Genomic DNA, 12775 nt, shown 5'->3' with positions numbered 1-12775 from the left:
TTCCTTGTTAACATATTTTAAACTGCTTTTAATTGTGGCCACAGAGCATGACCTCCCCTGTTATCTTTAGATCTACTGTCTTCAAATCAAGGTTGAGGTGAGACAGTGTGGATCTATTATGCTTGCTCTGCAGATGAATGCAGGTTTGAAGGCTTAAGGACTTAAAGTGTAACATCTTTGACCAGCACTAGCTCCATTTCAGTAAATTGCCTTAGTCGTGACGGATGTACTGACACTGAAGATACTTTTTGCAAACAGGTCCAGCTGTCACAGCATTGTTTGCTCTCTCAAGTAACCAGGGTTCGGATGGTTGATACATGGCACTGACTTTTCCTTTGCTTTCCCAGAAAGACTTCCTAAGGCTTGGAAACAGGAAGCACCCAAATTTAATCGTGAGAAGTTAATGATGTTAGGTCTAATTGAAAGATCCCACAGTAATCAAGCTTTCTTGTTTTTCTGTTGACTGATAATCAACTCAGTTTATCTACAGCATGAAGTTGATGGTTATTACTGATTCAGAGCAGCAGAAGCATAAGTGGATTAACTCTATGTGGCTACCAGCTAGACCCTCCTGTATGCTTGCTTGGGTTAAGTAAATTTTAGATTTTACAATAGTCACTTCACTTGAGAATTGTACATTCTGTATTTCCAAAGACTGGAATAATCTTTGAAATTAATAAGCAAGCTGTAATGCTTGGGGCATTCCAACTGGTCAAGTGTATGTTCACATGTATAACATAATAGAGAACAATATCATGCAAAACCAGAAGCACATCCATTATTAAGAGAATACCAACAAAAGTAGAATACCCCATTATTATAGACTGACTTTAAAATGGAAAAAAAAAATGGCCATTACCCTGTAAAGGATCTTGCAAATTTTTGCATGTGCTGCATTTTAGGATTTCTCCAACTTGCTCATCTCATTATACTCAGGGATAGCCAGAAAAATCCCTGCTGGGGGATATTAAATAGTTGCACAAATGCACCAGAACTCTAACACATTAATTTAAATTCTTTTTCAACATGAAGAAGCTACTTCATTCAACATCAGCCTAAAAATGTGGGTTGAGGTATATAGATTCGTGGTAAGTTCTCCCTATTCACTTCCCAAACACAATCACAGCTGTGGTGTTGCAACCTATATTAATCCGTATTTTGTAAATGCTATTTTTAAAACAAGGCTGACAGCTCTTTCATATGATGTATGAAAGTAAAGTAAAGGTTTTTTTTGAAATATGAAAGTAAAGAGTAGAAAGTCATCATTGTGAAGTTTGACTGAATAGTTTTAGTAAAAATCCATTAAATTTAAAACAAAAATGAAACAGCAATGAACTCCACTTACAAAGGAAATTTTGACTTGTTCCCTATATTGCATTGTTCTCATCTTCCCTAATCTTAGATTTTATGCCTAGGTATTGTTCCATATAAATGGGGAGAAAACAGCTAGAGAATCAACTATGACCGTTCATTTCTCTCTCCTGTAGCATAATTTTATATCAACAATTATTTTTAATAAAATGTAAAGTGACTCATGATGGGGAGGGTGAAAAAAGAAACACCGAAGTCATCACATATAACAGCAAGTAATATTGGACTCGATTCATAGGGGATTGTAATATCCCTGCATTTAAGGAAAGGAGGACATGGAGTATTGAAAAGCAGTCTGCATGTAAAAAAGATAGAGTTACTATTAATAGGTTTTTTAATAAGGCTCAGGAAGCTGTAGTTAATATTTGAAAACAAAATTCAATCCACCTACCAGCTTAGCAAGATAGTACCAGAAGATTGAGGGGGAAAAAAATGTGAAAAGATAAACAGATTTTTCACTGAATATACACAAACATGTAAGAAGTATATTCTGATTTGATCCAGAGTAAATGCAGGAAACATTCCTCACGTATATTTGGCCTGATTTGATACAAAGTAATTTAATATCTGAATGTCAGAAGAAAAAGAATTAACATACACAAATGAACAACTACATGTCAAAATTGTTGGTTACTTGTTCAATTGTTTTCTTACTTTGGATAAGGTATGTACATTTGCATGACTTTACACTTGCAGTTAAACATAGTTTGCTGAAATCTGTTATTCACAACAAAAACGAAATATTTTTCTATCTCCTGTGTTTTATATTCTAGATTGTAATGACACAAGAAAACAAAAATTTGTTGCTCTGAAAGCAGCCCTTTTCTCAGGCATCTCAAAGCAGTGTTCTTTTGTAATGCTTAATATTGTTGAGATTTTCATTAACCTGGGGATTAAACAGGTTCTAGAACTGCTCAGTTGCTGGAGAGAGGCTGTTGTCCCAGCAATTTTTGAAAAGTCCATAGAAAGAGCTTCTATGAGTAAATCTTCTAAAAATAGACTCTCTTAGACTTAGAAATCAAGTTCAAAATAGTTCAGACAAACTTTGGATCAGCATTTCAAGTTCTGGTTGCTTATCTAAACTAAGTATTAATTCTGAAACTTCTGGGGTTCTCTTCTAATATGAAGTTTCTGGTTTGCTATGGAGATTTTTTTATTAAAAGTATTAATAAATTCTGTAAGGTTAGAGATTATAAAGGACTGTCAAATTTCCTGCACACAGTGCAATGAAGTAAGAAACCAATACACAATGATTGGTTTTGGAGAATATGATTGATGTATAGTGCCAGGTGATTTGAAGTTTGTTATGTCAGATGTATTCCTTCCAAGAAAATGCATAGCCTAGAATACCGCTTTAGAAAGGGCTAATTGGATAAACTAATTGGAGTATATGTGACGAATTTTTATTAGTTTCTCTTCCCAGGTAATCTCAGACTGCATTTCAGTCTCATTAAAATATCTTGCTTATGTGTCACTGAAAAAGGAATGAAGTAAACAAATGTTTCCATGCTCGAATTCCTCATCCCTCTTTTATGAGACTTTTGTTTTTAATACTTACTACTTGCAATTCTTCATGGTGGCCTGCTTAGAAGCTTTCCAGCTTCAAACAGTTGATGTTATCTCAAAGCCATTCTTACAAGACTGAAGAGTATAATAGTCAGGGCTATTTCCTAATGCTCATTATTATTGCTACTATTTTAATGCAGATTTCTAGATTAAATGGTGTGTGGTTTGCACAGGGTACTTAAGGACACCTCTAATGTCAGCATGACAGCAGTAGCCAGTGTCAATGAGATGCAAATTAGTTTAAGAAAAAGGATGGCAGAAGCATGGCAGTCAATGTAGGAAGAAACCCAGGTAGAAGGTTACCTGTGGTGACACAGGTCTTTGTGGCAGAGCCTTTCCCCCATGAAAAAGCTGTGAGTTTTTAAAGCATCGTTTTGCATTTTCTGTACTGTTACAATAAAGTTTGTTTCATTCTTTCATCAATTATAATTACACTAATATGAGGAAAAAAAAAAGCCCGCTTAATTGAATTTGGGCCTTTCCATCCGTATTTGCTACTTCAGTGTTATGTTTGCCTATGAGATGTGAAGGGTGACTCTCTTCTGTTAAGATCTGTAATAAATTCTGTTTTACAAGGCTAAAACTATGTTTTTTATGGCGACTTAGAAAGTTAGGTTGTTCCAGGAGCTTCTGCTTGTATCTCCCTGTAAATTGACTCCTCAGGAAGCTTATGGATCGTTGCCTGTTGGCTTAGTCCTCCCAGTAAGGTACCTGGGAGAGGTAGCAGGAAAGCTTCCAAAAAGAATCATAAGAGCTACCTATTTTACTGAAATGCTTTCCTTACAATTTTTTCCCTGACATCTCTACATTGCATAACCCTTTTCAACTGAGCACTCACTTGTCAGCATTAGGTTCTTATCTAAAAAGTAATGTGAACTTGTTTTGAACAATAGTATCCAACACTTTAGATCTTTTTCTTATGTTATTGCTATTAAAATACCAGAGACCAAGTTCCCAGACCTGTCACAAATACGTTTTTCTGAGATCTTAGTCTCCCTTTACCTCAATTCTGTCTGTTGAGTAAGGTAACATAATGATTAATTCTTTTTTCATACCAATTTTTCATTTAGTTTAAGACCCTTAAGGTTTTGGGTTTTTTTAATAAAAGCTAGTTTAGTGAGGATCCAGTCTAAACTATTACTACATTAGTAGTAGTATGTAGGCATATGTAGGCTTGTCAGCAATGCACACTTGTTAGTGTTGCATTGTAGCAATAACTCAGGTCAGCATAGGAAAGAAAAGCATAAAAGATAAAAGTACGAATAAAAACAACAGGAATGTCCAGGAAAATTTAATTAAAAATGGAAATGTGCGTTTTGCTGTATCCTGATTTTGTCATAGGGAATTGAATTTACCTTTTTCTGATGTACATCAGCTAGAGGAAGATGACAGCTCTAAAAGTTGGTGATTTTCAAAGTCAATTACCTTCAATTGCACCTTTGCAAAATATGATGTATAAATGCATTCATTTTCCACACTTTATATTTTCCCATTGAGTATTTTTTAAAGATAATTGTCCTGTTAATATTCTAGCGGAGCAATCCAACAATCAAGAAAAAAACCTGCATCCTCAGATTATAATGATCTTTAGAAATTCTGAAAATGTGGACAGCAATGAATGTTGTTTGGATGGTTGTAGGAGACCAAGGCTTCATTGCTTAAATCTAGACATTAAAAATTATCAACGGGTATCAGTGGAACTACTGTGTTCTTACAGTATGTTTAAGTGCATTGCTGAACTTGGGTGTTATAATAATTTGTAACTTTAGAGACTACAGAAGCACCATCACAGCAAAATTACTTTCAAATCATATGGTTCTCTAACTATATTTCCTGTACGATTCAGACCTGCACTTATGCCAGAATAGTTTTGTTTTCATATATGGAGATGAAAAATATAATCTTGGTATCTAGGGAATGGGTTTTCTTAGTTTTTTGAAGAACAATGGCAAATACAAATATTGGAAATCCGATAATCTCTTTTTTAAAGATGATCATTTGAACAGTATAAATCTATTTTATCATGTATGGAATTTGGATTCACTTTTGTTCCACTTCTGCATCTCCTGTCATTTTCAGACTTTCTAAAGGTTATTCAAAGTTTTTCAAACTTTCTAGAGATTTTAGCAAAGATCATGGATCTGTTTTTTCCAAACTCATAATGTGAATATGAACAGCATCAAAAATTAATGAGAGATCCTAAGCCACAGCAGCTTTTTGAAAGTTAGTTGCTACCCACATGTCTCAGTGTTTAAGTCTGTAGTATTAGTACAGTGGGCAACTATTACTGAGATCCACAGTTGCTTCACCGCAAAGAATTTGCTGCATTTGCACATTGCTATTAAATGGTCATAATTTTGAGGGTATTGGGAAGTATCTGGCAAGAGCTGCAAGTAAAGCAAAACAAATAGTATGATTTCTTTAAAAAAACTGAAACGTTCTTGGCTGTCATGAATATTTGTTTCTCTTTTCTGCATTCAAAACTTGCTTCCCAAATTTACCATTTGTAATGAAGATGTGGTTCAAAAATATAAGTGGACTAAAACAGTTGGATCTAAGTTTTTTAAATCATGCATATTATCTATGGTAACTACTAGAAAGTGGTGGTCATAGAGCCCTCCTATTATTGTTGTTACATGACCATGAATTTTCTTTGTTGCTCTCACAAAAATATGTATTATAAATATTATCTCCATCTGGGAAGTTAAAGAATGCTTTCCCACAGACTTCCTTTGTGTTTGGACTGAAGTATGATGTATTTCAAACAATCTGAAAAGTATTTAAAACAAGCTCAGAACAGGATGGGATGGTTGCCAGGCCATTACAGTATAACCTTTATGCAAATTTTACTTTGACACATTTTTGTGACAGTGTTCAGCAATAAATTTTAAAGGCTGCCAGCGTTGTCTAGACTGCAAACCAAGAGACTGTTGCACATCAAGTTATGCATTAGTTGGAGTTCAGCTACCTAAAATGGTCATGAAAGTATTTGTATTTATACACGGTTCATAGTCACACACTATCGCTTCACCAACGTGATATTACACGCTTCCAGGAACCAACGTAGAGAGCTTTAGTTTCATGCAGTTTATACTCAGAAATTTCTAATTTTGTCTGGGTTTGCAATAATTGGCTGGAAGAAAACTTTTAAAATGTTTTTTGTTTGTTTTTAAAATTAGTCTTTAAAAAGTTCTGATTGGAGAGGGACCGTTATTTTCTGTTTGTAGTCTATAAATTCTCAGTGGTAGGTCAGGTTAAATGGACCAATGACCACATCAGATTTGTAATTAACACCACAATTTTGAGGGAAGCATCTTGGAAGAAATGAATGGGCATAGTACGCAAAAAAATAATTAACAGCTTGGCAAATGGGAAGTAGAATTAAAACACTTAGGCAAAACCTTCTGGATTACATGACATCGCTATCCACAACACAATTTTCCATTGGTTAAAGTAAAATTTTAAAGAGGACTTTGCTTCCTAGAACTGTTCATCTGGCACTTCCACTCGGGATAAGCATAACATTTTCACAATCAAGTGAAAACGGAGAGATCCGAGAGGTGCGCAGCGATCCAGCTTCCATCAAAACCCACTGAACACAGCGGCAGCCTGGGCAGCCAGTGTTAGAGCACCCGGCCTATATTAAAGAGCCTTTGAAGCCACAGCTATGGCAGAGCAGCGGTTTCGGCACCACCCTCTACTGCAGACATGACTTGTGCTAAAAGCAAAAGCTTTTCTGTTAGTGGCGTTGTGCCTGAGGAGGAGGCAAAGACCAGCAGCCCACCCTGGCCAGCTCTGGGGGCTGAGGTTTGCAGCAGTGAGGTCTTTGCCACCGTTACCGAGGAGTCTTCGGCCGCAGTAGTACAGTGGTGGGTAAGTCCAATAGTATCTGACCAATTCCTACACGGTAGCTGAAAGCAAACGAGCAGAGAGAACCCCACCGTGGGCTGAACTGCAGCAGGGTGGGACCCATCTGCAAAGTGTTTTCCATAGGGTTTTTTGTTTGTGGTGCTCCGTTTTGTTATTTTTTCTTGCTTCCCTTCATGGTAGTACATATGATTGAAACACCTAAAAATGTGTTGCTCATGCTTATGTCCTTTTACTGCTCTCCCTTCATGGCAACATAGGCGGTTTGTAAAGGCAAGGGGGTCTATGCCACAGATAGGGTGTATTGAATATGGCTTTACGAAATTAAACAATACAGTTTCTGCTGCCAAAAACTAATCCAAGCTCCAGAGGATATGGCCTAAAATGGTTATGAATTCAAATTTAGAGAGAGATTCTTCCCCGTATGAAAAAAATCCAGGCAGCAGTACAGCTTCTCTCTATATGTATGCATGAGTGTCTGTGTGCACTGGGGTAAATGTATGGCAAATATAAACCAGATCCTTGCTCTCCTTCATAACTATGTTGCAGCTGATGTCTAATGCTTTTACAACAATGGAACATAAGGAACTTGGCTTATGCACACTGAATTCATGAAAAATTGGCTCACTGCAACATGAGGATGTCCTTCAATAAAGTGTTATGTATATAGCAATAACTTTATCTTAAGTTTCACATTGTTTTTGCTGTCTCATCTTGCATCAGAATTAGAATAGCAAATACATTATGTAAAATATTTATGTCAAATGGAAGTTCATGTATCCTTTCCTGCAAGATACCTCCTTCCCAACCATTTTTGCACACAGTAGATTCAGTTAAACAAAGGTTTCTATTTGGATAACCTGAGTGTCTTAATCATTTGGGTAGTTTTGCTTTAACATAAAATCTATCATTTAATATACTCAAAAAAAAAATCTTTAAGGAGCTGATTCTCTTCTTGTACTACATGATTTAATATCTTGAGTGGTATCCTCATCCTTTTAAAAAAAGATGGTTTGCATGCACTAATAATCACTGATATGTGATTCATGGCTGTTTGATATGAAGGCATGAAATACATGAAAAAATTCTGCAGTACTGAAGATCGTGGCATGTAATTTTAGCTTCAAAATATTTTAAAAGCTGACATCTTTACTGTATTGAAAATGGAAAAGCATGGCTACAAGCAAAAATTTGGGAATGTAAACTCAACTAATTTCCTACGTCCAAATTTTCTGAAACATTATACTTTTCTGATAAATGCCAAGCTGTATTTATCTCACAAATTTAGTAGTGACTGTACATGTACATCACACCTCACTAGATCTGCTGAATATATTCTAGCATGGTAAACTCACCTGTTTACAAATATTCTTTACTGCTTGATAGATGATGACAAGATGAGCACTGTCCTGGTTAGGCTTTATACTTAATATAGGAAGTGAAATAGCTAGGGAGTGGATAAGAGAAGAAATAAGACAAAGAAGACAGAGGTGTTGACAGACCATCTTATAGGTGGGATAGGGCTGGAAAATAAGTAGGTGAAAATAAATTTTTTTTCCATGTAAAGTGATCATTCAACTCTTAATTGTACAAAGTTTTCTCAGCTCATTTCTCATTAAATGAGAGAGTTCATCCGTGTCTGTATCTTGATTAATATTCTTGTGGGTAAATATTCTGCAGGATTTGTAATTTAGCACATTTCACAAACATTTATTAAGCTTTCAGAGAAGTCATATTGTAATTCTTTTTGTAGGTTCTTTTGCAATATATGTTTTAAATCAATCAATTGTGTTTTTGCAGACTGAAGCCTATAAATAGTTATGACTGTGGTGAAATCAGCTTTAATCAGCTTCAGAAGAAATACATATATTCCTTAATTTTGTTTTTTTGGGAGAATAACAGAAGCATAGATTTGAATGTCAATTACTTTTTTCTAGGTCATCCATACTCTCTGTGAGACAAAAAAAAAATAATCCTTCTTCATCCTACCTGTACTCTTCCAGTCAGTGTATTAAGATCACTAATTCTTCCCCCTCACTCCTGCCTTTTCAGAAATGTTTTGATTTCACACACACACACACACACACACACACACACCCCTTTCATGTACTAAGCTTGGTGTGGCAGTATTAAACTTTTTAACCTTTTGGAGCTTATGTGTATGTAAGGGAAAGATCACTCAGTGACAGACGAATGCTGTGTCTTTTTCTCCTTGCAAGCATCATCATTTCACAGGCTCAAGGCAGCAGCCAAGCAGAGCTGTGCAGTCGCATGAACAGATTAGGAAGGGAATATGAAGCTGTGGGAGAAAAGGGTGAGCAACTTCCACAACTCTGACTCCACTTTGGTATGAGGGGAAGAGTGCTCCCAAACACCCTCAAGAGCTAGTTGTGTAGTAGTGGTATTAGTTCCCAGTCCCCTTGTCCAGCATTCAGTTCTCCAGTTGCGTAAAATCTCTACTCAAACCCATTTATGAGTCTGACAAAACCCTAATGATTCTGTACCTATTTCACAGCTTCCTTAGCAGGTATAGTCTGCAGTGACTTGGCCTCCAATTCTGGGCTCCCTCTCTGTCCTTTCCATTACGCTTAGTCCATGAAGGACAAGCTCCCTTGTGTCAACAGCATTGCGTCATGAAGCGTGATAATGACAGTTTAAATGTCAGCACTGTTAGTCATTGATGATTGTCTTAGGGTTTTAATAGAAATTTCTTATTTTCTAGCCGCTGTGTTCAGAGGGAGTGTTTACCAGCAGCAAAGTATAATTGTCGAGCTTTGATCTTTGCTTTGAAACGTTTTTTAAAGTGTAAAGAAAACTCGTCTATGCCGAGAGCAACATTAGAGGCTATTTCTGGATTTAGACCAGGATTCTGAAGGTGAAAGGACACTTCTCCAGCTCTCTCAACAAGTCCCTGGGAAAGTTAAAAATAAGTCTTATGGAAAAAAAAAATTTGGCACTTGTTATTTGAGAAAATTTCTTTATTCCTGGAACTGCCTCATGTAGCAGAAATTTATTTACCATCTGTGTAGACTTGAAAAATTTTCCATCTTACCAGATACACAACTGAAATAGCAACAGATTTTTCCATCCCTATGCTTTCCACCGACCTCTGCTTTAAGAAAGTGCTGTTGTAAAAACTTATGAAATTTTTGTGTTCTCCAAAGGGGGAGTAGCTCAATTATAGCCCATTTGTCAAACTCTGAAGTTCTGCCTGTGACCTCTAATGATGTCATCTTACTGTTGCTAAAGCATGTCACTTGAGGGAAGGAAAGAGGAGTTCACAGACTGAAGGAGTTCACACAGTAGCTGAAAATATATGCTTGTTTTAATTATTGTTCCAGTTGTTTTAATTACTATTAGAGTACTGACTTTAATCAGAAAATAGTCACTTGAGAAATTAATTGGCTTTTCTTTGAGTACAGATGTACTTCCTTAATTTCATAGTTCTGCAACTGCAGGGGGAGAAAAAAGGTTAAAAAACCCCACTGAATCTTGAAATAACTAGTCCTTTAAAATACAAAGCAACCTGTCTGTAACTCTGAATATCCCTTCTGAGTATCCGTATGAATACACAGGCCAGAAAGCAACACAAGCAATTCCTGGGAGACAGAAAAAGAGGAAGGAGCTCAGGAACAGAGTCACGGTACACAAGTTTAACTTTTGTTTGCAGTTCCTGGGTTGTTCTGTGGATACATTTTACTTTTGCTTTTATGCACACTGAGGATCTTCAAGAAGCATAGGGGCTGATTTTTATTTGACGCTTAGATGTATTTTGATCCCGTCTACCAAAATAGTATTTGTGAGTAACAAGCTTGGTGTAAAAGGCAGGTGTCAAAAGCTTCCTCTTTGAGATCCAGCAGTCTGATTTTCTTAAAGAATAAAAAAAACTATCTGCCATTCTTATTATAATTGCATTTTTTTCTGCCTTATCTATTTTTACCTGCCTTAGTGTTCATTACATTTGGCTGAAGGGGCCTTTTTAGTTAGGTTTGTGCTAGTGGGTTAAGGCATATATGCACTGTAGTGTTTTAGTTTGTGCCAGGAACATGCTTTTGAAGTGAGTTTGCTGATTGATATGATATAATGCATGATAAGCGACATCATGAATGATATGAGATAGTGAGATTCAATGTGGATTGTCTGATTTGATAGCTGCACGGCTGATTTGATAGATGTTAATGCATTGCTTCAAAAAGAAGAACCGTATTTTAGGCTTGCCAATAGCCAGGGAATATCTGCACAGTGCAAGAGGTATGAATTGAAAAATTAGTTATCAGATGTAGTCACAGTATTGTACACTCCCGTCACTTGCAATGTGAAGACATCCGACTCTATCCTCTACCCCAAACAAACTGGCTGCAAGATACATAACTGTTATGACTGGACAATATTAGCTACCAACAAATCTTCTGAAGACAGGTTTTTAAAAAGCTATCGGTACATTACAGTTTTGTTTTAGGTGAATTTGATAAATATTCCCTGGTAGAAGAACCTGGGTTTCTCACTTGAGGTTAAAATTTAGCCCCTTAAACAAACTAGGCAGTCTCTTGGGATTTTTACAGTTTTTGTTTCAGTTGTCTGAAATATATCAGATCCAACGTAAAACTAGTTAAGAATATTTTTCTCCCTGTATTTGTGCTTTCTAGTTCTCTCGCTAATTCCCAGTAGTCTTGTGGTAATGTGCTCATTCTCTTGGCCAGCTGTTCGGCTCTCCATGAATGCATCCTCCTGATGTGCATTTCCCAGTGTTTTACAAGTCAGTGTCCTATTCTGCTTCAACATAAAACTTTTTTTGAAAACCAAACTGTATATCACTGGGGATCTAGACAGAGAACATAATGCCAGCATAATCAAACTCAGTCTGAACAAGCGATGAGTGAGCAAATAGCAAATATTACGCAGTATGAGCACTAAACTGCCCTTAATGTGTGCTTGACGTAGGAATAGAGAGAGGCTGTGTCTTGTATACTAGGGATTTTTTGTCTCTGACACAATTAGATTTCTTTTGCTTTTCTCAATTACTGCCTGTAGTAGAAGGGAACTCTTTGGTTACCTTCTGTAGGCCCTCAATAGTAGGACCCTATAGTAAGCAAATAGTATCTCCCACCATTACCATTAGTATTAGCTTCAGTCTTTGGTAAGGACAGAAGTATTATCTACAAAGGCAAGGTTTGTCTGTACAGGGGAAATAGAAAGTGTTATGAGCAGACTAAAATAAAATTAGCTGATTTGTTCCCTCTTGGAATGCATTTTTCACCAAAAATGGCTTGTGGGATTGTTAAACACCAAGTGGTAAGGGAGCTGAAAATAGGGATGGTTTTACCCCTGGTATTACCCCAGGTTCTTCAAGACAAAAGAGAAATTCAGCATCTAGAAATTATTGCTCTGGTCATCCCAAGGCAGCTGTGGGGGGAAGTTAATAAAAAATGCAAAGGAAATGTTAGTCTACAGTTTATTTAAAGATTCTGTCTTTGTTTATTGTGAAGCCTAACATTTGATTCAGCGGTGTACAGTACTTGGATTCAATCTGAAATGTAATTCTGTACAGACAGGGAAAAAACTCCGTTGTGCATAGGATTGTGTAATAGTAAGTATAGTTTATAGTGGGTATGTTGGATTTGGGCCATCTATCTAACTTGGATGCTCTCTCTTATTTAACACCAACTGAGATTTACACCCAGGCCACAATTCCAGCAGGCACAGCAAATGTGGACTGTGACTTAACCCAGTAATGCACAAGGAGGCTCTGCGTGAAGAGGAATCTATGGCATCCACTTCGTTACATTGTTGGTCATTCTCTGCCTGAGTGGTTCCCATTACTCCATGACAAATAGTGAAATTTGTCTTTCTGCCATGACCAAAGCATTAAAAACTTCTACCTTTCTCTGGGAGTCCTCATGCTGTATGCATCTGTATTATGTGGCAGTGGTTTTGATCATTTTTGGCAATGTGTGGAACAGTTGCTTTGTGA

At 36.6% G+C, this 12775-nt stretch overlaps 1 protein-coding gene across 1 annotated transcript in view; it reads left to right on the top strand.

The window, feature by feature from the left end:
• The window catches only part of LOC104624309 (rho GTPase-activating protein 7-like), a gene marked incomplete at its 3' end in the record, with an annotated part of 67945 nt that overhangs the window by 3471 nt on the left and 51699 nt on the right, over positions 1–12775 (top strand). The window lies entirely within an intron of this gene.

The sequence above is a fragment of the Phaethon lepturus genome, unplaced genomic scaffold (genome assembly GCF_000687285.1).
Source record: "Phaethon lepturus isolate BGI_N335 unplaced genomic scaffold, ASM68728v1 scaffold3427, whole genome shotgun sequence".
Lineage (NCBI taxonomy): Eukaryota > Metazoa > Chordata > Aves > Phaethontiformes > Phaethontidae > Phaethon > Phaethon lepturus.
This window is presented reverse-complemented; position numbering and strand designations above follow the sequence as displayed.